Here is a 23,908-nt window from a genome sequence, read left to right as displayed (position 1 = left end):
ATGAAGCATGTAGAGTGGGGTTATGTAGAGAATATATTTTGGACCAGTTTTGAGAAGTCTGCTTGCTAAAGTCTGTCATTTCCTCTGCTCTATTCCAAATTCCAAACATTTTCAGGAACGGTAGCAAAAGGGAACGCTGATTAGTTGGATTCCTGTGTGATGAGGCTCAGCTGTGAGAGATTAGTTTGCTTCTCAAGATATAAAAGGGTGGGGCAAGCACAGCCTTCTGTTTTTCTTTTGTAAGGAAGACTTAAATAACAAGTGGTTGGTTTTGCTGCTAAAATAAAACTAGAAACTAAATATGTCTGAGTGGAATATAAATTAGAGTTGAAACAGATTTAACCAGATTTCATTATTGATCTTATAAGCTGGAAGCTTATCCAATGTAAGAAGTCTAACCATTAACAAATTAGAAAGAAACTTTTATGAGGATAGTTTTGCTTGCTGGATGAAAAGGCACACCTGAAAGACTTTAGCCAGTGGTGACACGGGGCCCCCAGACTGACCCAATATGGGCTTTAGCAAGTGATTAAAGCAGCAGTAACCAGAACGTTTGAAAATGGATAATTTCTGACCGTTTCCAACTGAAAAAGCATCTCAGCTAGTGCAGGCTAATATTGTACTAACAAGATCCTAGAGCATAGGAGGCAGAATTGTAACATTAGTTTGATATTCTTTTATAAAAGATCAGTATGTTTTCAAAGATACAGGTGATGTGTTTGACACCTCAGGAGCTACTTTTGTTACAATAAGAATAGTAGAGCAAATATGTTGGGGTAAGAATTTAATCAAAGTCTCTGCATTACATTTTCATGGCTGTTTGAGCGGAGATATCAGTTGTCCAGTGGAGTACACCCCAGAGTACTTTAATCCTTGATCTATTAGAGTTTAACAGCAAGAATAATTTGACTTCCTTATAATTATTTCTATAATTCAAGTCACAGCCCAATACAAAGTTAAAGACACTGAAAAAGCAAAGTACTACAGATTTTAAAACATTCTCAAGTGGATAGTTTCATTTAAGCTAGGAGACGGTTTTGCAATTTGAAAAAGCAATTGAACTAATGAAAACTGATAACCTTATGTCTCCAGAAAGTCTTAACTGGAAGAAAGCGAGCAAAGCTCTTCAGACTCTTTCCTAGTATCTTACAATTAGGAACTGAATCTAATATTTCTTCAAAGGTTCATTATTAAAGCTGTTCTGTTAGTAGGCTCTGAGGGTTCAAAACGAAATAACTTGAGTACTGCTAAGACCGTGACCATAAAGCATAGTAAAATGGTAGTAAAAAGCAAAATGTTCAAATGTAACAATCCATGTTGTTTTTCCTTTTTTTTATACAACCGAAGTACAATTATCAAAGAGTGCTTAAAAAGGAAAATCATAGTTTGTCCACCATTTACAGTTCCCACTGGTATTACTTGATTTCTTCTACATAGTATTATGATCTGGGCTGTGTGAAAAGGCACAGACAAGAAATTTGTACAGTATGCCCATCTTTCATATGAATGATGGCTGAAATGTTTCACCTCATTCTTGGTTTAATGTCTGTATCCTGGAAGCTGTGTTTGCTCCTCGTAAAATCATGTTCTACATTATACATTGTGCCTTTAAAAACTGTGAAGGCTGCCTGGATAAAACACAGTGCACTAGAGAAATGAGAGGCAGTTTCAATCCAGGAGGGCCATTGCCCTACATGTTAGACATAATTAAATGACTGAGACCTTTTGGACCAAGGCTTAATTGCTGTACTTAATAATTAATAAGACATTTGGAACAAAGACCAACATTTAAAATCTGTGGTTGATTGCACCAGTAGAATATAATGTTTGGTTTTGGACCTCCTACTGTGGCTCTGTGAGTGCAATTAAAGGGATACTAGATTGAATTGAAATTTTCGCAATGCTTAATTCTTTACAGATGCATGTCCTATTATAATTTACCATAGCGTACTACTGCAACTCTACTGCTTTCTTCTAGTTCTAGAATTTACTGTTTTAATTGTTCCAGTGTACAGCTGGAAGTTTTAAAAGTGGGAGCCCTAATCTAAATCTAAAATACAAACAATATAGAGCTCTTTTTCTCCTATATTTGTTATAAAGAGAGGAAAGACAAAAAATACAGTTTTCTACTTCAGCAACTTGGTCAAGTGGCAATACTTTTACACATCACTGCTTTCGACAATTCCTAACTGCTGTTTTACTGACAGAGTACCCGACCGCACTGGTGTTCTATCAATACAAATAGTTCTACTGCTGCCAAAGCATGTATTTCAAATAACATAGCTCTACAATGCTGGCAGAAGAAAGTGTAAGTCCCGGAAACATTTTACAATACATTCTCTCCAATTGAGCAATGCTTTTGATTGTACAGTAAGTTAATAATAAGAGAGAAAGTAATGTTATCATTACCACTAAAAGGTCACAGCTAAGGAGAGAAAGAAAAATGAAAGTGTAAATGCATATGAAATTCAAATAACCTTTTTAAACTGCCTTTCATTCTGAGTGAAACTTCCTGTAAGGGCTTCCTGTAAACCCCGTTCCCAAAGGCGTCTCTGCAAATTTGGAGAAACTATGCAAACCAGGTTTGCCACCAGAACCTGTGGATGAAAACGTAAAATTCCTAAGCACCAACCATGAAGTGTGACTTTATGCAGAAAAGTGTTATATTAAATGAGTATATCGAGGCAAAGTATATTAAATGGAGGGGGAAAAAAATCACAGAGGACTATCTTCATATACTCATAGGTAAAAACGAGTCAAGATAATTAGGAATTATTATTTTTCTTTTATATAAAGTACATGTAGCAAAGATATTTTCACACATCACATGTGCTTTTAGAGCTTTGTGTTTGCGATTTCTAGTTTATTGTATCAGTTCATCAGGCACTTGCCAGCTATGGTGATGAGGTTTGATGAGGTACTTTGAAAACACAGTAGACGGTGATATCTGTGATCAGTAGTAGTTATTTATGATCATGTTTCATCTATATTACCACAGTACCTCAAGGAAAGTTCATGTTTCACTTTGATTCTCAGAGTTGCTGAATCCCTCACCTTGATTGGAAATGTCCAATAAGCTGCATCTTAATAATATAATTAAAAGTAACTATAATATTGCTGATCATACAGTAAATTGCCAAATTACACAATTACATTAAGCCAAGCTGCCTATGCACGGTTTTATTTCTAGAGTATTAGGGGGGAAGTAAACCACTCCTATTTATACAAAAACAATCAGATGTACCATATTTGGAGAATGAGCTGAATTCAAGACAGCATGTTTTGTTTAAATCGTACAATGCAATGATAATTATGTAATGTATTGTGTTTAGTTTTGATTCCTAATGCAGAATCGCTTTAGGGCAACATGGATAATTTCTGCCCTTAGAAAAATGTATTACAGGTTAAAATAATTCTCTCTTCAGTCTTAAACAGAGGACTTTGAGGGAACTTTCTAAAAGTATTTAAATCCTGAAGGTATTCACAAAGTCATCCAAGAGGACTTTAGGACTTTAGGACCCACAGTGAAACTAGGATCCAGTGACCCAGATGGAATCAGAATGATTGAAATCAGAAAGCACTACCTTGCACAAAGGTTGCAAGGCAGCGGGCTGAACAAAACCACAGATTACATCACCATGACACATTCTAAAATAAAAAAAGAACACTGCTAAAATGAAAGCCTTACAAATATAAAATTTGTAATGTACTATTTACTGTAGGTACAGTACATTGTGGTATTAACTTCAGGGGTTATGGAAGATCCTGGCAGCAAAGATGCATTGACTTGATCAGCCTCTGGACAGATTACTGTGGGGTGTTTGCAGGAAAGGAAAAAACTGTTGGCTTCATCTATGTATCACAGAACATTAAGGATTCCCTCAATAAAAAATGCATTTTTGTATTTAAGGAGTTTCTTCCTTAAATCATCACACTTCCAGTCCCCCACCAACCGGCTTGAACAAAGCAATGATCAATCTATTGCTCACCAAAACATCTCTGATATACTGTACACTGTTTCTCATCATGTATACTAAGGACAAAATGGCAATAATCAGTGAAAAAAGTACTCCACTGCTCTATCTGCTACTACCTAAGATGATCCCTGGCCTATCGATGGTGATAATTTTGAGTCTCAGCTGTCACCATGTTAACTCTGTACAACCTCAGTGCATGCATATCATTTCCATGCAAACGGAAAACAACTCTGATGATGCACATAATAGGTTACTTCTCCTGGAAATTCTCATGATCTTGCCTTCCGAAATGGGACTTGTCCCTCGGAGTCAGTTTCCTGATTTTTTGGTACGCATCTGTTGAAGAGGAACAAGGAAAGGTTTATTCCATGTTGAAAAGAGAAGAAAAAAAATGCAACATTTCAGCCGTAGATGCCTTCTTCGGTTCTCACAGTCAACTTATCTGTTGACTGTGACAAAATATCTCATTCTCTGAGCAACACATCTTACAGACAGGCCACCTTTAATCTAGAAGCAAGACTTCAAAGCGGAGTTTAGACATATACTGTATTGAACTTTTCTTGTGTTAATCAATACAGTCTTTTTGAACAGTTATGCATACAAAATGAACCCTCTTTGTCAGTTTTAATTCTCCCCATATACTCTGAGCACCTTTTGTAGTTCCTATTAAATTCATTGCTTGAGCTCTGCATTGCATTATCCTATGGGACAATGGAGCTCAAACCATCAAGAAATCTATCTGCACACTATTTAAAGTGTATTTGTGTATGTGCTTGATGAGTTATTGATGTAAAATCTACACTGTTGTTGTAGATTTTTTTGTGTATTAGTATATATCAATCTCGAGGTGTCAAGGGTAAGAAATTTCAGCCAGGAGCTGGTTAAAAATCCAGTTTTTATTTTTCCTCCCTTAGCGCAAGAGATCACATCAATAATAAATTTAACTACAAGTTATTGTATCTTTGGGAACAAAAATCCATTAAATACAAAGGCATCCATGAGATGAACAAAAATAAATCATGTCTTTCCATTCTTGTCAAGGTTACACGTAAATCCATGGCAAAACGGATTGTTTTTCACCTCCTGACAGCTGTTCTACTAAACCTTTGTACATACAGTATGTATATTGTGCAAAACCATTCAAGCTCAATAAGCTTAACATTTTTACATGGGGGAGTCAGAACCTGAAATGTGGTGGACGCACAACCCACCGGATTCTCAGGAAACAGTCTCTGCTCATTGTCTCCCTGGCTACAGTTCCTCCTCCTACAGTGTACTGTACCTCTTCAGAAACAACAGCAAAACAGAACCAGAGGGCCCAAGAGCAAACTACCTGGAAAATGCATCTAAAATTATAAAACAGGAGGTACTTTACTGCCCAAAGGCCTTTGGATGAAACAAGCCACTCGGCCACATTGCTGAAACCAACTTCCTTTGTGAAAATGAATGAGATCCTTGGATCAAGAAGCTATCAACTACCAAACAGGCAAGGTGGGCCAAATGCCCTACTCTCATTTGAAAACATTCTGCTGTTCATGAAATAACATTTTTACTCAGATGTCTTTACAGGCAACTTCTTTTAATTTCTAGGCTACCTCTATGAGATTTATATGATATGAACTTATTTCAATGACAGGAATTTAAAAATATTAAATTATATACAACCCTCAATATGTGTATCTGTGTATCCTTCAAAAGTTAATAAAGGTGACTAAGCCAATTGAGCGATTAAAATTAAAAAGAGATTCCTCTCTTACCCTTCAGATGGATGTCCGGTAATCTAATTTTATTTTCAAAAGGTTGTGGCCTAATAATCTGAGTGCTGGACCAAAGTGTGTTTTGTCATTTTGTGTGAAACGGAGTTTTAACCTTTGTGTGCATATATTAAATTACAGGGGTATTATTACCGCAAATCTCTGAAACTAATGCCTACAACCTGGAATGTGATGGTATTATGCTTACATAAAAACAGATTTTACAAGACAGTCGCACTTGTCCATGACTACTGTAAAACCACAAACACTTCACTGCATGTCAACTAAAATAAAGTATTACATAACATCACAATAATTTTAACTTTCAGCATTTCATAATTCAAAATTTTGAATAATAGGGATAAATACACACAAACTCAAGACTCTATATACTGTATAGAGTGTACCAACACTCTTTCACATTGCAGATTTTGTTTTGCAAAATAGATTAGCCCACAGGGCAGCTAGAATTAGACCTATTTCTTTTGTTTTACACACTGTAAAACCACACATGAATCATTCTCAGCTTTTAATTGTTGATATTTAAATAAAGAATGTGCATGAAAGAGGAGAACAAGTAGAATTCAAAATATACTGTAAATAAAATATGTATACACAGTATATGAACATAGCTTTTTTTTCCATATCCTAAGCAGTGGGTTATTTAAAAGTCAGCATTAAAGAACTAATGGAGTCAATAAACTCCAAATCTTAACAAAACGTGGCAGGGCAGGGTCCCGCTTGTGGAGTAGATTTTAATTAGCCGCTACAAGATGTGTCATACCGTTACTTTACACCCTCCTTTAATACAGGCCTTTAAGAGTCACATTGATTCTATACTCCAGAAGCCTCCTAGGAAAGCTAGAGCTGTAACATCTGTCAAGTGAATTAGTCTTCAGCTTCAATACACTCTCTAAGGCTACAGTACACCATACCCATCATTAACAAGTGAATTCACTCTGCTATACATGTTCTGAAAGAATTATTTTAAAAAAATACATTTGTGTTACACTACACAACTTCTACTAATATTATAAAACTTTATTGAATTTATTAAACCTAAAATCTTGCAGATCTACTGTATAAAAACTCTGAATTTAAATCTATTTCAGATTGCAGTTTAACATGCTTATTTTAGACCAGATATAAATGAATGATCAACTAAAATATCAACTGAAATAGCAAACAAAACATGTTTATGGAATTGAATAAAATCAATCTGCACCTGTGCTAAAGAGAGATGTAGTGTAGAATTGTAATGTGGACAAAGTCGCATTGGTTATTTGAAGGCTAAGCAGAAAGCCTGCACAATGTTTATTCTGTCAAGGTTATGCTAATCTGCAATAACATTCTGTAAAATAGATGTAATAATAATAAAGAGAAAGTTTGTTTCTCCAGTACTTGAAGCGAGTCCCACACCAAGGTCATATTTAATTCTTCCTTCAGTCACCAGGCATTTAATGTCGGCACTGGAAGGAAATCCTTCACAGATAATTAGAGACTTAGACTGGCTGCAAAAACTCACTGGTGTCTCTTTATTGCCTCAGAGAGGGATTTAATTGCTGTCCATATGCAGAGCCTCGGCTGGTGGGAGGTTCATGCTGCTAAGTAGACTATATTATCCACAAGCAAACTACAGTTTCTTCTTCTGCAAGACTGTCGGAGTGTCTTATCAAATAAAATGTCTACCTCAAAATAATGTAGTTTAAAGGTCTCATAAGATCTTGTATGAATCTTTTGTTGTCAGTTAAGTGTGGTAAAAAGCAAATTTCTATTTATAATTGTTGTAATGCCAAACATTATCATTGCTGGTATTGTTAATTGTCAATATCAATAACTCAATATATATATAAATACTTTAAAAAACCCTTAAATCCTTAAGGATTGACAATTGTCAACTAAACCCGGGAAGGCAGGACTCAATAGTACACTATGCATGTCATTTAAACTCTGTACACTGCACAAATGAGTCTAGAAGGACAATCCTCGAAATGTTTATAGAAGCAGCCAATTCAATGAAATATGCCACTCCATTTGCACAACTGTGTTTCAAATGTTAATAAATTACAGTTCTTAATGCCTAAACATTAGTCAAAGGTTGACCGTTCTTTCTCCTGATGTATCTTACAGCTGTACTACAGAAACACATTTCTGCTTTAAGTACATTTGGATACATTGTTTGTGAATGCCTGTGGAATGGTTTGTGCCTGTTTGAGTGGGAGTCATTTTTTTAACCAGTGATACTTGACTAATGCCCCCAGATTTCAAAATTTATTTAATAATAAAGAACTTTAGCAGGCTGTTACAGCACTTACTGCAAACCCTGCTTTTGTAACCCTTAATAGGTGCACAATTATAGTGAATGGTTTCTTAACAAGAGAAACTGCTTCTCTGGCTAACTGGACTTCCAAGGAGTTCAAAGCCTTTGTCTTCTATTTACACTGATACAAAGTAAACAGTACTTGCTACGAGGTAATGACTTCATGCTGTTAATAGTTTTCCTAATTATTTCAAAATTTACTGTAAAGCCAATCACTGCCTTCCAGTAACACTTGCAACCTTTAGTGGGTATTTAATGGGGCTCAAAATTATGAACTTGCTAAGCAAGCACAAAGCTAATTATTCCTCTTAAGCCAGCCTCTTTAATTATGCTCCTGCTATTAACAACTCAGCATAAGAACACCAAGACCATCTATACATTAGGAAAGACTCAAGATTTAGGAAATCCTAACTACAAGCAAATATATCTGTAGTTCAGAAATCATGCAACTAGAAGAAAAACATGATTTCTTACATCTTACAAGACTGTAATTCCGAATGACCACATACTATACTGTATGTGCATGATTGCTAAAACTGTCTAATTAGGGACATAGTACTGTAAAACATTACAAACAACAGTCTTAAATAAATGAGGCTACAGATGTTGAGAGGGACTCAGTGAACTTCATGTTCATAGTCTTGCACATACTGTAGTTTTTCTGCTGATGATGCTGAATTTTATAAGGTGGACATACAGAACTGGTTTAAACTGGAATGGAAGAATGCTGGACACAAGGGCTACTAGAGTACAGTGCCTTGCGAAAGTATTCGGCCCCCTTGAACTTTTCAACCTTTTGCCACATTTCAGGCTTCAAACATAAAGATATAAATTTTTTATTTTATGTGAAGAATCACCAACAAGTGGGACACAATTGTGAAGTGGAACGAAATCTATTGGATTTTTGAAACTTTTTTAACTAATAAAAAAATGAAAAGTGGGGCGTGCAAAATTATTCGGCCCCCTTGCGTTAATACTTTGTAGAGCCACCTTTTGCTGCGATTACAGCTGCAAGTCGCTTGGGGTATGTCTCTATCAGTTTTGCACATCGAGAGACTGAAATTCTTGCCCATTCTTCCTTGCAAAACAGCTCGAGCTCAGTGAGGTTGGATGGAGAGCGTTTGTGAACAGCAGTTTTCAGCTCTTTCCACAGATTCTCGATTGGATTCAGGTCTGGACTTTGACTTGGCCATTCAAACACCTGGATACGTTTATTTGTGAACCATTCCTTTGTAGATTTTGCTGTATGTTTGGGATCATTGTCTTGTTGGAAGATAAATCTCCATCCCAGTTTCAGGTCTTTTGCAGACTCCAACAGGTTTTCATCCAGAATGGTCCTGTATTTGGCTGCATCCATCTTCCCCTCAATTTTAACCATCTTCCCTGTCCCTGCTGAAGAAAAGCAGGCCCAAACCATGAGCTGACACCACCATGTTTGACAGTGGGGATGGTGTGTTGAGGGTGATGAGCTGTGTTGCTTTTACGCCAAACATATCGTTTTGCATTGTGGCCAAAAAGTTCGATTTTGGTTTCATCTGACCAGAGCACCTTCTTCCACATGTTTGGGGTGTCTCCCAGGTGGCTTGTGGCAAACTTTAGACGAGACTTTTTATGGATATCTTTAAGAAATGGCTTTCTTCTTGCCACTCTTCCATAAAGGCCAGATTTGTGCAGTGTAAGACTGATTGTTGTCCTATGGACAGACTCTCCCACCTCAGCTGTAGTTCTCTGCAGTTCATCCAGAGTGATCATGGGCCTCTTGGCTGCATCTCTGATCAGTCTTCTCCTTGTCTGAGCTGAAAGTTTAGAGGGACGGCCAGGTCTTGGTAGATTTGCAGTGGTCTGATACTCCTTCCATTTCAAGATGATCGCTTGCACAGTGCTCCTTGGGATGTTTGAAGCTTGGGAAATCTTTTTGTATCCAAATCCGGCTTTAAACTTCTCCACAACAGTATTACGGACCTGCCTGGTGTGTTCCTTGGTCTTCATGATGCTCTCTGCGCTTTCAACAGAACCTTGAGACTATCACAGAGCAGGTGCATTTATACAGAGACTTGATTACACACAGGTGGATTCTATTTATCACCATCAGTCATTTAGGACAACAGTGGATCATTCAGAGATCCTCGCTGAACTTCTGGAGTGAGTTTGCTGCACTGAAAGTAAAGGGGCCGAATAATTTTGCACGCCCCACTTTTCATTTTTTTGTTAGTTAAAAAAGTTTCAAAAATCCAATAGATTTCGTTCCACTTCACAATTGTGTCCCACTTGTTGGTGATTCTTCACATAAAATAAAAAAATTATATCTTTGTTTGAAGCCTGAAATGTGGCAAAAGGTTGAAAAGTTCAAGGGGGCCGAATACTTTCGCAAGGCACTGTATGTACTGTTATATAGGAACACGTGCTATGAAACTAAGTAACCAAGTGTACTCAGAGAAGGTATCTTTGACAAATAAGGAAGAGAAAGATGTGTGATCTTGGAACACTGCCAATCTGATCAGCACAGGGAAGCATGATAGATAACAAAAAAATATTAAAGGACTGTTCTAGTTTAATCATTCTGAGAAAAATACGCCAAGCATCTCTGTGTGCTTCACTCCCATGTGCACAAAATAAAAACTTCTTTTAACTTCTGAGACGGACTCCTAACTGTCTTTTAAGGGGAAGCAAAAAACAATTTCCAAAATGGGCACCTACAAGTTTCCAGACCGAACATCTGTGTTTAGTGAAACAAATTATTTATTGCAATATTGTAGTTGAAATCACAACATCCATGTTGCATTCAATAACCGTTTATCCAGAGTCTATCCTGCGAAGCATTGGGCGCAAAGCAGGATACGCCCTGGATGGGCCTCCAATACATTGCAGACACAAACATACCCATACTTACACCACACTTGAAGCCAATTAACCTACGGGAATGTCTTGGGACTGTCTTGGGAGGAAATAGGAACACGCAGAGGAAACCCACGCAAACACACATAGCTCCACATAGCTACAAGCTCCACATAGATAGCACCCCCAGGAACTGAACCCAGGGCCCAAGCGCTGGAAGGCAATGTGAACCAATGTGCCAATATTCTGCCCTGTAGCTGAAAAGGAATCCATAATGAAAATATGTAGAAAAATGTAACTTTTCTGCATTAAAGCTTCAAACAGTAATCTCTTAATACATGATAATTTTGAATTTAAAAGCCTGTATTAAGAGCTGAGCTACTGAAAGAAAGCTTAATAGTCCTTAATTTCTTTGTAGGTCATAAAATAGAAAGCTCCCAGAAAGTAAATGAAAGTCGCCATTAAAACCACTATATTGCTTGGAGCCCCACAAATCTCATAGCAACTTGGTTATTAGGGTGATAAAGCTACGTTTAGGGGCTGCTAAAGGAAACAGAGATGTAAGATTTTACATGTTTTTTTATTAGACAATATGGTGTGGAAAGGATTTCAGATTATATTTTTACACCCTGTACTCCCAGAGCTATTAAACAGAATGACAGATGACTATGCCATCTAAACTGCAACCACTACATCTCTTGCTTCTCTAACCCAAATTAGACTATGAAACACACTTTTTTAAAAAGCAATATTTTTGCATGACAATAAGAGTTTGTACCTGTCTTGCGTACATTTTCAAATGTGAATGTTCTCGTAAAACAATGGGGTTAATAGGTGGCTCCTTCATTCCTCTACCACAAACAAATATCCAAATCTTCAGTTCGTCTTGTCACCTTAAGATTCTTTTAGAGCGTATTTCTTAATTGGTGGTAAATTCAAAAAGTTTTTTAACTACTGTATACAAAGAACAACAGTAGAGCACATGTTCTATATAAACTGACATTTTGTGTGCACTTAAAGGCATACGTTATAGCCAATTACTTGATTAAAGAAAATATTAACATGAAGAGATAATGGGTGCCAGGGTCACACCCAAGCAAACTACAATAAAACCAAAGTAAGGAGTTTTTACACGTAGTGGAAAAAGTTAATATGGACATTTTTATAGCTTTGGTGCCCATGCTTTGATGGGTGCAACACACTGAGGAGCTCAGACTGAACAAAACTAGTGACAGCAACACAAATGAAATGTCACCACCGCAGAGTTCCACAGAAGCAAATGTCTGTTAGATGTTAGAATTTCCCTCCTTGTGTTTTTTCTCATGATAATACACCCTAATGTATATCATTACAAGCATTACATCCAGAGGTTTCAAGGCATTCTGGTAAAAATTGGGAGACAGTTTAAATAAAATATTTATTATCACAACCTGTCTGTGGGGAATAAACAAACGCTTGGCCAAGCTATTTTCACCTCCAAGCAGGAAGAAGCCAAGAAAGTAATTTATTACCCGAGTGCTTCTTGCATACTATAGGTCAGCCATGGTGTGACATTTGGATGGCCTTGTCCCAGTAAAAAAAAAGGTTTATTTGAGATGAATATCTAAGCGGGATGTAATCAAGCAAATGAGGATATCATTATGCACATTGAACCACTGCATCCCCCTTGCGAGGCAACTTTGAAATCAAATTGTTCTTGGCAGCCCCTTGATATGAGTGTTGACAGTGGAATGTTCAAATTTCCCCAGTCCTGACACTTTGAAAGATGATTCCCACTATACAGTGAGGCATTAGGTAGCCATTATTAAATAGATGGCAATGACAAACTTTTTTTCTGGAGATGTCAGATGTCATGGATCTCAAACAAGATAGGCAGAGTGTTCACAAAGTTTTGGGACTGTGTGATTTGCTACTTTTTTCCTCCCGATTCCTACCTTCTTATCAAGCAAGAGGATAAAGGAATTTTACTCTCTCTTTCAGTAACCGCATCAGACAAATGCAATTTTTCAGCTGTCAAATCTGCGTGGCCAAGGTTAACTAGCAGCATTGTTCTTCGGGATTAGACTTCTCTTTCTCTTTGATGGCTGATCTCAAAGTGTATCTATCACGGAAACAGACTTTGAAATGCAGAAAAATTTCCTGCTGAGTTTTAACAGGCCTTTTCTGCCATACAAATGAAATGTGAGTAGGGAAAGTTTAATGTTATGGTTGTGCAAGCTCAAGAGCTTGTTTAAACTGTTAACTATGGGCAAATCTTCTATAACTTGCTGTACTGTATATTCCATTAAGCTTTATTGAATAGCCAGCCTGTACTGTATGTGAGTCAAAGAACACAATTCCTACAGTGTAAAGACTTAGTGAATTCAGGGAGATTTATGCCAGACTCTTGCCTTTTATTATACCAGATTGCAAAAAAGGGATTTTATTTTTTTCCAAGATCAAGATTTATTTTTTCCTTTTGTGAGAGATGTTGAATTTGTCCGCTGTTGAAAAGACAAGATGCCACTCCTGCTAAATCCCTCGGAATGAAGGCAAGGCATGACAGTGAAATACCGCTTCTAGTGCTGAACAATTTAACCTTTCCTGGATGAATGTTAGAAAGTGAATTTTGCACAGAGGATCTGAAAAACCTGGCTTAAAAGCTTCATTAAACCTGGGCCTTATGCCACTATACTAACTGTAAAGGTTTTGAGTCTGGATTTGAAGGACTTCAGAGAAGGTGACTCTCTGATATCCTTGGGGAGAGAGTTCCAGAGCTTGGGGGCATAACAGGAGAAGGCCCTGTCACCCATAGAATATAGGCGGGCTTGGGGGACAGATATGAGACCAGAATCAGAAGAGTGAAGGTTGCAAGGTGAGGAGTAGGATGATAATAGTTCAGACTGGTACTGAGGTGCCAAGCCATGCAGGGCCTTATAAGTGAGCATTAGGATCTTAAATCCTAATGCTCACCTATATTTGACAGGATTGACAGGAATTTGACAGGAAGCCAGTGCAAGGACTCCAGGATAGGAGTAATGTGATCGCTTGGGGTAGATTTAGATACCCCAGCGTGTAGAGCACTACAGTAGTCTATTCGGGATAACACAAAATGAACTAAATGATAACATAGGGCATAGCCTACGATATTTCTGAGGTGAAAAAAGTCTTTTGACAATATGCTACAGATGTAGGTCGAATGTTAAGCCAGAATCGAATATCACCCCAAGGCTTTTCCATTTAGACTGAAGCTCAAGTACAGAATCATCTACAGATAGGGTTATAGGATTGGCTTTACAAAGTTGATGGGGTTGCCAATAAGCATTACTTCAGTCTTGTCACAGTTAAGATTAAGGAAATTGAGTCATCCAAGTTTTTATGCTAGAGATGCAATTAGATAGAATAGAGACAGGCACATCAGGTTTGGTGTGGATGTTTATTTATAGTGTTGCAAGCTGACCCAAGCTATTGCACTATTGACTTTTTAAGGCTCAATGTTATAATATATTATAATATATAAATATGTAAACGAATAGCTAGGCAGAACAAACAGGAAAACTGAAGTGAGGTGCCAGAAAGGAAGTCCACAAATCGTAGTAGTAGAGAATACCAAGTCCAGAAGCCAGGAAATCAAGGTACAAGAAGTGACTCTCCAGAAGAACAGGAAGTTGTGCTCAACAGGTTAGACCCAATACTGAGCAATAAGGTACTGAGCCCTAAAGTAGCTAGTGCTTGGGGTGTGGTGGTGAACAGGTAAGGTGAATGATTTTCTGAGTGAGCGAGGTCTATGCCTTCTTAAAGAGGCTGCTGTCTGGTTGTGTGAAGCCTGTCACGATTATAGTTCCCCCTCCTTAAGGGTGCTCCAGCCCTTTCACGTGAGACTTTATTCTGTGCACCTGTTCCCTATTCCCAGCCCACCTTAAAAGCCAGGCGCTGACGCTCATCCGAGCTCTGCATCTGATTTCCGTATCGTGGACACGCCCCCCCTGTCTTCAGCCCTGTATTCCTGCATGACGTTTCCCTAGTGTTTCCCCTCTTCGTCGGATTGTGTCGTCCGCATAGAGTCCGGAAAGAACTGTTCGTTACAAAGCCAGTATCGTGACAGAACTAATCTTAACATTTTTCATAGATGGTATAATATTCAAACACACATACAGTTTTATTGTTCTGGGATAAAGTCTAAGAAAATAGCAGCAAAAAAAAACAGACCACTACTCGAAGTCATTTCATTTAAACCTATTCTGGTTCTATTGTCCATCTTTATTCGTTTGCTGTCTTTAAGAAGAAATGAAATATTCTGTCTGGTTTTGAAAATAGCTTTATGGAAAGAAATATTTCAACCAGCATGAAACATAGGCATTTCATCCTATATTGTAATTTCAAACACAAAACCTTTTTCTTTTATGGCAGGCTATGAAATGAACTCTTATTGCCTTTTTTTGGTATATACTCTGCATTTTAGTCCTCTACAGTTTTAGCTTGTCACCTGCTTGCAGAGAGCCTTTCAGAGTTTAATGGAACATAAAGGTAATCAATAAACTGTTTTCCAACTTATATTATTTTCCAGTTTGCACATACGTCATCATCAACTTAATGATTATGTGAGGTTTTAAGAGATATTATATCATTAGCATGTGACTACTAAGGTATTGACATCCAAATAAAAATTGTATTTTTAAATAAACCACATTCCTTGCAGTGATTATATTAAATCTGTTGCATTACTTTAATAAAATTGTATAAATGCCAATGAGCCTGACACCTTTATTGCCAAACCAGCCAGAACCGGTTTACTAAATAAAGTATGGCATTGAAAAAATAACATATTGTACAATTAAAAGTTGCTGGCAGCCTACAATCATGCATCTCTGTTCATCTCTATTCATCTCTATTCTCGAAGATGCGAGCATTGAAATTGTCTCCAAGGACACATCTGCTGTTTCAAGGAAGCCTGCAATTTTGAACTCAAGGACATTCAGTACCATGCTTTGCTTCAGTTTTTTTTCACTTGTTATCCAGGAGTCCTGATTAGATATTGATATATCAGGCAGCTCCGAGATCTATCACTAAAATGTGCCTTTGCCAGACAGTGCATCTTCCACTATATTGTAATTTAAAATTGAACAAAGACACTTTTCAGCACCTTAAGTGTTTACAGTAGAAGACAAAACAGAGAATGGTGCTTGAGTTCTCCTTCTAATATGTGGTACTATTCATGGTTTATGGACGTACCATCAAGGAACTGAGTCACATGCAGTATTAGTTGGTTCACGCCAAGCAAGAGGAGACATGTAATGAACCGACCCAGACCAAGATGTCTGTCTCTGGTGGACAGTAGGAGTACCTTGAACTCTGAACTACTTATCTGTCTGAAGAAGAGTCACACTTGCAGAGGTAAAATTAGCATCTTTCTTTGCTATATTAGTTAATCAGAGTAGAGCAGATCGCTCTTTACCAAAACAAGCTATTCGAATTTTCTCACCTTCTGATCTCATAACTAAGTACAATACTCTGCATTAGGAGAGGAACTGCTATTCGCTTTCCTTCTTAGTAAAATTATCTGCAACCTTTTGAACAGGATCATCATTTTCCATGGGAAGGTTCTTCCAGAATAAAAAGCATTGCAGATAGTGCAGTTGGTTTTGCGTCTCAGGCTACTAGTTCTAGGATAAATTGGAAAAGGAGATATTAGGATGCTATAATGAACTAAACAGCACTGTACTGTTGAATGAATTCATAAGGTAGAAATATGTGTTATTCAGCTCTCTTCCAGGAGCTGTATATAACACAAAATACTTACAGAGCATATTACAAATAAAGAAAATGAAATAGGCTGTGGACCAAGAAGGTCATTAATACACAGGCTGTAGCACAAGACTCCTAGGATGCTAGTCACTCATTGCAATAATTCTGTAATAAATAAGCAGACATTTGATATGTGCAGGACATTTTGAACTTATCAGAATTATTCTTCACCAACAGACCATTTCAATAACACTTCTAAAACCATGAACACTATACCATTTTGCTATATTGCTGTGCTTACATGATAATAATACTGCATTATGTAGTGTTTTATACTAAGAAACATGCTCAGCGTAGCACTACAACTGCAAAGTTCCTTGTATCATAAAATTCATTGGCAGGCTTACATCTCAGAAAAAATGTTAAATGGTCTCTTTTGAATGCATTCTTTTGAATTTAAATTTAAAGCTCTTTTGAGGGATTAAAAGAAACAGAAGAGGGCTTATTAGCTTTATATACAACATTTATAAAAATTCTTGACTCGCATCATTGGTTGAGTTCTGTCTGAAATACTCTTGAATTAATGCTTTTTGTTTATACTGCTACTGTTAAAATGTATATTTAATCCCTGCAGAAACTTCCTAGCTAGTAGGTTTAGGTTTTGTACTTCTGAACATGTATCCCCTGGGCTAAAGTATAAATGACCATCCCTGTGATTTATCTTAACTCCTGAAAGGATTTAGTCTCAGCTCCTAATCAAAGCCTTTTCTCTGCCAAATCACTGTTCAGTATTTAAAAAGGCCTGTCTAAGGACTCCTGAAAATTCCTTTTGCTCTGCCCACAGCAGGAATGGATTGGGCATCAGGTGTACCAAGATTCTTATAATGCTCAGCAGAAATGGACTGTGAATTTTAAATTCCCTAAGAGCCTGATAAAGATGATACAGAAGGAAAGGTTTGGTAGATGGAAAATGGACCAATTCTTTCTAAGGTGTCTCTGGAATCCTGAATCTTGAAAAAGTTCTGTTTGATGTACATACAAATATTGTTTGAGATGTGATCATTTTTTATATTTTTAAAGGGAAGGGGCTACAATAAAGAGACATTTTCATTTTCTAATTTCAGTTTTCTGTCTGCTGGGTTTTAGTCTACCACAATGAATGTCTTCCAGTAAAAAGGCCTGCCAGTACATCAAGCATCATGAAATGAGAAAATGTTTAATCTATTTTTTTCATTTTGAGATGTGTTTAAATAGGTTTATTTCTTAGTTCTTTTAGTTATTTAAGGCTGTGTGCTTAGCCCTGTCCCCTTCTCCTTATGTACCCATGATTGTTTCGCCAAGTAGAAACCCTGGAAGCATGGTGCCAGGAGAACAACCTCTCTTTGGACATCAGTAAGACTAAGGAGATGATTGTGGATTATAGGAAATACCAGGGAGAAGATCAAATACCTATCTATACCAATGACTGCCTTGGAGAGGGTTAGCAGTTTTAAGTTTCTGGGAGTTAACATCACAGAGGACTTAACCTGGACCCACCACACCAACATCTTGGTCAAAACAGCACAGCAGCGCCTATTCTTTCTCCGGAGGCTAAAGAAGTTCGGCATGCCGTCACATATCCAGGCCAGCTTCTACAGGTGCACTATTTAGAGCATCCTGAATGCTGCATGCTGTATTGTTGTGCATCTGATAAATAAACTTTGATTGATTTATAGGAGAAGTTTCCTGACAGCACAGAGGTCAAGCAGCCATAATCAGCCAATCATAGATTAAGTGCTTTAAACACTTATTTTCTCTAACATTCAATGTACATCATTAAAATTTCTACTTCATAGTTCTCTTTTTGGTTTATGGAGCATTTTACTGCTAACAGGGCCTTTCCACAATAATTTAATGAGTCATGATGCAGATGACCAAATTAATTACAAAGAGTAATTAGGCATTCCCGCAAGGGATAAATCCTGATGAAATTCAATTGCATCCAGACATGGATGTTTTCGTGTTTGACACGAAATTTTTAAGTTGTAGCACTGGACAATATATAGATAGTAGTCACAAGTGAATGGGCATGATGCAGACCCTTTCTGAACTTTCTGATTCTGCTTTCTGCATTACTACCTATGTAAAAGTAGTGTAGAGTGTTTTGTATTCTGGCCTCCTAACTGGTGAGCTGTTAGTTCCTATCTTCACTGCAGACAATAATGCAGTATCCTTGAGCAAGGTTCTTCACCCTGATACTGTAGATTCAGTCCAGCCAGATGGTTAAAGGGGATCTAGAGTCTGTGGAGGTATCTCTGTGATGAACAGCTGTCTTATCCAAGACGTGATGTGAATCACATTCTCTCAGTCCACTTCATGCCATGAAAAATGAAAAATGAGATCAATTCCAGTCCAGTGAGGCACGTGATTCAAGTATGGACTCATGTCAGAAGACAAAGCAAATCTGAAGAAAGCAAAAATTGGGTGTATTAATGCATTCCCTAATTGGAAGCGCTTGTATACAATACTAATAAATGCTAAATCTGTGCCGATTAAATAAATTGGGATTGTAAATTCAGAGTATTACTAGGAAGCAATAAATCGGAGCAAACAAATACATATGTACGGATTCAAAATATATCATTTTACTAGTACTGTAATAAAACATGCCAAATAGATCAATACAGAAATAAATGCATTAATCTACCATGATGTACACAATCCATCACCCAGGAATTACAGCAGATACTAATAAAATTATAATAATAAATTGATTAGCATACAAGTGTAGTCCACCTTGTTAAAATCAGTCTTGTAAATATATCAACATTTATAAATGTCTGAATGACAAGTAAATATTGCATTTTATAAGAACAATTGAATCCTTTCGAAGCTTGTCCAAACTTCCTCTGACAATGCCATGCAAAAGGATGTCCTGTTGCCTCAGGAAGAGGGAAGGGTCCTGTGTTTAGTGTTGTCTTGAGCTCAGGTCCTACTTGAGTCTACTAATTGGGGAGTGGATACAAGCAAGACATGTGGTGATAAACTTGGAAAGGCTGCTCATCTTTATTTTGCAGCTACTATGCTGAATATTCACTGACAGTCAGCATTGTCAACTGATTGCTGTTTTTAATCAATAAACAGGTAATGGACACATATATGAAATAGTTCAGGTTGGTAGCTGTGTCTGCATGCATAGTCTGCAAAGGAACAAGTAATAGGTTTATTCCATGCTGAAAAGAGAAGAGAGAAAATGCAACATTTAAACTGTGAAGTCTTCTCACACCTGAAATATCCCATGTCATGTGTGCATTGCATTCAGATGATAAATCTTTCTTCATCTCAGACCCCCCCCACCCCCACTATATATCCATGCCTATACACACACTGTACTCTATAAGCAAATCAGTTACTTTTCTTATATAAAACATCCACAAAAAATGCCTAGGACATATTTCTTTGTGGACAAATCACTTAAATCTACAGTAGATGTTCAGAAACATCAGCTTCTAAACCATTTCATTTGAATCTGATCTTTTTGTTGAAATTTACCACCCTAGCTTTTCATATTGTTTTTTTTTCCCATAACACTATCTGACTGCAGTTACATTAAAGTTTTATTTCAACTGAACTGAATAAAGCTTCTAGGGTATCAGAAAAATATATTTTGCACATTGAAATTCTATTGCCATGGATACAAAATGCTGAGGGGCTGACTAGAATACAAAAGATGTTTCTGTTCTTCAATCAGTTCTGTCTGGAATACTGCATAAACCAGAATTGCACATGTATCTATTCATACAATTTTTTTAATATATATTTTACTGTTTATACAATCTGGTTGTATAAGTAACTACAAATAAAAATTGATCACAAATTCTAAATGAAGAAAATATGATACAGAGATTATCAGTAATAGAGGATTATTAATGCTGTGTAACAGACTCTAATAAACAGTGCTGTTCTTTCATTAGCTTAACATTGCTTTAATCAGATTTTTTTTTTCAGAGCTTTGTGACTCAATTTAACACCAGGCTTCCTCGGGAAAAAATCAAGCATGTTAAGTTAAATCTTCATGGTCATTCATTAAAACAATATCATTATTTTTTAAAGCTATTGATATCATGTATTGTCTTGGCGTAAATATGAAACCACAGCTGGAGAGTCCTAAAGATGCAAGTAGACTTCAAAAGCCCTGTGTAGGATTCTCCAACAGAAGATTAAGAAGGACTTTAAGATTCAAACATATACTGTAATTGTGCAAATACAGAGTATAAGGTGTTGAATTACTACATCAGCCAACTGAAATGCAGGAATAGCATTTCTTCACCTGTAAATAACCTGTCTAGTTCAGGAATAAGAATATAAGCAAACACTGCATACACGTTCAGGTGGGTAGCTGCGTCAGCATGCGTAGGCTGCAATGGAACAAGTAATTTTACCATGGAGCCTTCTTCAGGTGTGACTTCTTCAGTCACACCCACACCTGAAGAAGGCTCCACGGACGAAAAGTTGTGTTTTCTTTCTTTTTTTTCAGCATGGAATAAACCTATTACTTGTTCCACTGCATACACTGCAATTTTCAGGGTCACAATTTCTTTAAAAAGTCTTCTGCAGTTAAAGATTGTTTTCAATGGAGAAAATCATCAATATAACAGCAGCGTGCTACTGTAAATTCATTGCAAGACTAAAAAGTGCTAATTATTAATTCTGATTTTTTCCCAAATCGTATGTGTTTTTCTGCATACACTGCATTGTATGGGAAAAATTATTTTTAAGCACCTGCTTCTTATGGCTCGATAAAAATATAGTTGTTTATATAGTATAGTAACTGCAAGTCACTGCTTAAAATAAAATATTTGAAAATCTCTCAGATTAATTTGAATCTACAAGAGTTTGCAGATAAATGTCTGGGAATAAACTGGTGAGTGTCTTGGCATAATGTTAAAGTTTCTGATATTTTTTCTCCTTTTTCCTTCATTAAAAATAGTATGGGTAACCTTTTCAGAGCATACATTTAAGTTATTTTTGAGGTGTATGCTTCTTTCTCATTAAACAACAAAATGTTGGCTGGCTGACTAAAACATTCCTTTAACTATATTATCCATATAGAGCTAGAGCTATATTTCTCACATTTCTGTGAAAGCTTTTTGCATTTATCTGTGTAACTAGCCTAAGCCTTCAAACATGCATTTACATAACACTTAAACCTTTGGTTTATTTTTTGGCAGCATTAATGAGCCTCTCTTGTATGATGGGACTAAAAAGTTATTCTTCCCAACACTTCCCTCCCACTTCCCAAACTCATTAGCAGACTTTTTAGAGCCCAATATTTCAATGCAAATGCTATAGGAAATGATGACATAGACTTTTCCTTTTAAAAATGTACAGTTTCTGTCACTTTCTCTTGAATCTTTATGAACATCTTCTTAATGAGCTAGCCAGAGTTCATCTTTATAGCAACATCTGCTTGCAGTTATTTGGTTACTGTGCTCCTGCTATAGATTTGTAGGTGGTCTACTGATTTTAAATTCTCTAATAAAAAAGTAACAGCTCAATTGCCACTTTAACATTTGGTACCCTTATTTTTAGACTGAAAAGTCAATTCACAAACATTGTCAACACAATTCTGCAGGCAGTAATTGTCACAGTTTTAAACTGGACAGAGCCAGAGCCCTGAATTCTGGAATCCATTGTAGATGAATGGACTTCTCTACTGTTTACAGCAGTTTTACCCATGTATCCTATGGAAACTGATGAGGTCATCATTTTTTTTCCTATCTGAAAGGATTACTGAAAAATTCCCTGAATTCAAGTGACTCTTGAATATTTTTTGCAAAGCAAAAAAGCAAGGTAAGTCACAACCTTGGTCTGAAGGTCAGTTACAAAAAAATCAGAACACATTAGTCTAAGCTCTTTGTGAATGGTAATATGGCAGTTTTTTGGCTTGCCTTTCTACAGATATATAATCACAGTTGAGTTTCTATTCAATTTTGTACAAAAACAGAAATGTTCAGGTGTCCAAAATTTACAAATTAACTCAGCCAAAAACACATTTGTTTTTCTTAATTAAATCCTTTACACATGTATCATTTCCCTCTGTATTTTCTTTAAATGTCACAAAGGTTCTTTCAACAAAGTAAAATCTGTACAAATAAGTAAAGGACAGCCAATTAGCATTAAGCCATTAAGTTGTTGTTCAAGGCCTAAGAGAGATCCAGATTTACAAGGAAGTGAGTTTAAGATAAGCACTGTGCTTGTGTCCAGCGTGTGCTTGAGGGCTGTAAGGCCATCATTACGGGGAATGAGGGTGTAAAGAGATGTGATGTCCATGGTAAAAATGTAACAATCGGGGCTCTGAAATTGGAAATCATTAATAAGTTGGATTACTTGGTTGGTGTCCTTGATGTATGAGGGAAGACCTTCAACCAGCGGTCTCATGAGGCTGTCGAGGAAGGCCGAGACGTAAGTAGTCGGACAGTTGGATGCTGATACGATGGGGCGTTCAGGTGTGTCCGGTTTGTGGATTTTGGGGAGGAGGTGAAATTGAAGTAAAATACAAAAATGCTCACACCTGAAGAAGGCACCACGGCTGAAACGTTGTGTTTTCTTTCTTCTTTTTTTAAGCATGGAATAAACCTATTACTTGCTCAACTGTATTTATGAGTGCTTTACAAAACACTGAACAGCATACAAAAAACAATTGCTGAAATAGGGTGACCTAGTGAAACCAAAAGTAAAATTAAATTCTACAAATAAATGTTTTAATGAGAAGATAGATCTTTAAACTAGTTTTTGAAAGTGTCGACGGCAGAGTTTAATGGATTGGGGCAATGATTTCCATCAATGTGGAGCCTACTCTTTGGCAGAATAAGAATACCGAAATCGTCAGATCTCAGATTAAGAGCTGTAGTTTACTCATGCAATAAATCCTTAGGATAACCTGCAGCTAGCATTCAGGTCCTTATAGCTAAGCAAGAGGATGTTGAAGTCTGGGGTTTGGATGCCAGTGCAATTTACAGAGGAAGGGAAGCATGCTAACACAGAGTAATTTCAGTTAACACATGACCTGCAGAATTCTGGACCTAATGAAGCCTGTTTAGTACCTGAAAATATATACCAATAAGTAAGGCATTTCTATTGCTTAAAGCTAATTAAATGAAGGAATATAACAACATTTGTAGTGTTATATAGACAGAGTAAGGGAAAATGAAGAGAACTTTGTGCAGGTGGAAGAAAGATTAATTGTGATTAACATGTTCTTCAAGTGACAGAGTAACTTTCATCAAAGGTACTATGTAACATTAAAGTTACAAACA

General features: G+C 36.9%; 1 long non-coding RNA gene across 1 annotated transcript in view; it reads right to left on the bottom strand.

Moving 5' to 3' along the window:
* Window positions 1-3,327: 3,327 nt before the first annotated feature.
* The window catches only part of LOC107077643 (uncharacterized), a 47,250-nt gene continuing 26,669 nt past the window's right edge, over window positions 3,328-23,908 (bottom strand). The window contains exon 4 of the long non-coding RNA XR_001478646.2: window positions 3,328-4,313. This is a non-coding gene — a long non-coding RNA (uncharacterized lncRNA). The remainder of the gene's footprint in view (window positions 4,314-23,908) is intronic.

The sequence above is a fragment of the Lepisosteus oculatus genome, chromosome 11 (genome assembly GCF_040954835.1).
Source record: "Lepisosteus oculatus isolate fLepOcu1 chromosome 11, fLepOcu1.hap2, whole genome shotgun sequence".
Classification (NCBI taxonomy): Eukaryota; Metazoa; Chordata; class Actinopteri; order Semionotiformes; family Lepisosteidae; genus Lepisosteus; species Lepisosteus oculatus.
This window is presented reverse-complemented; position numbering and strand designations above follow the sequence as displayed.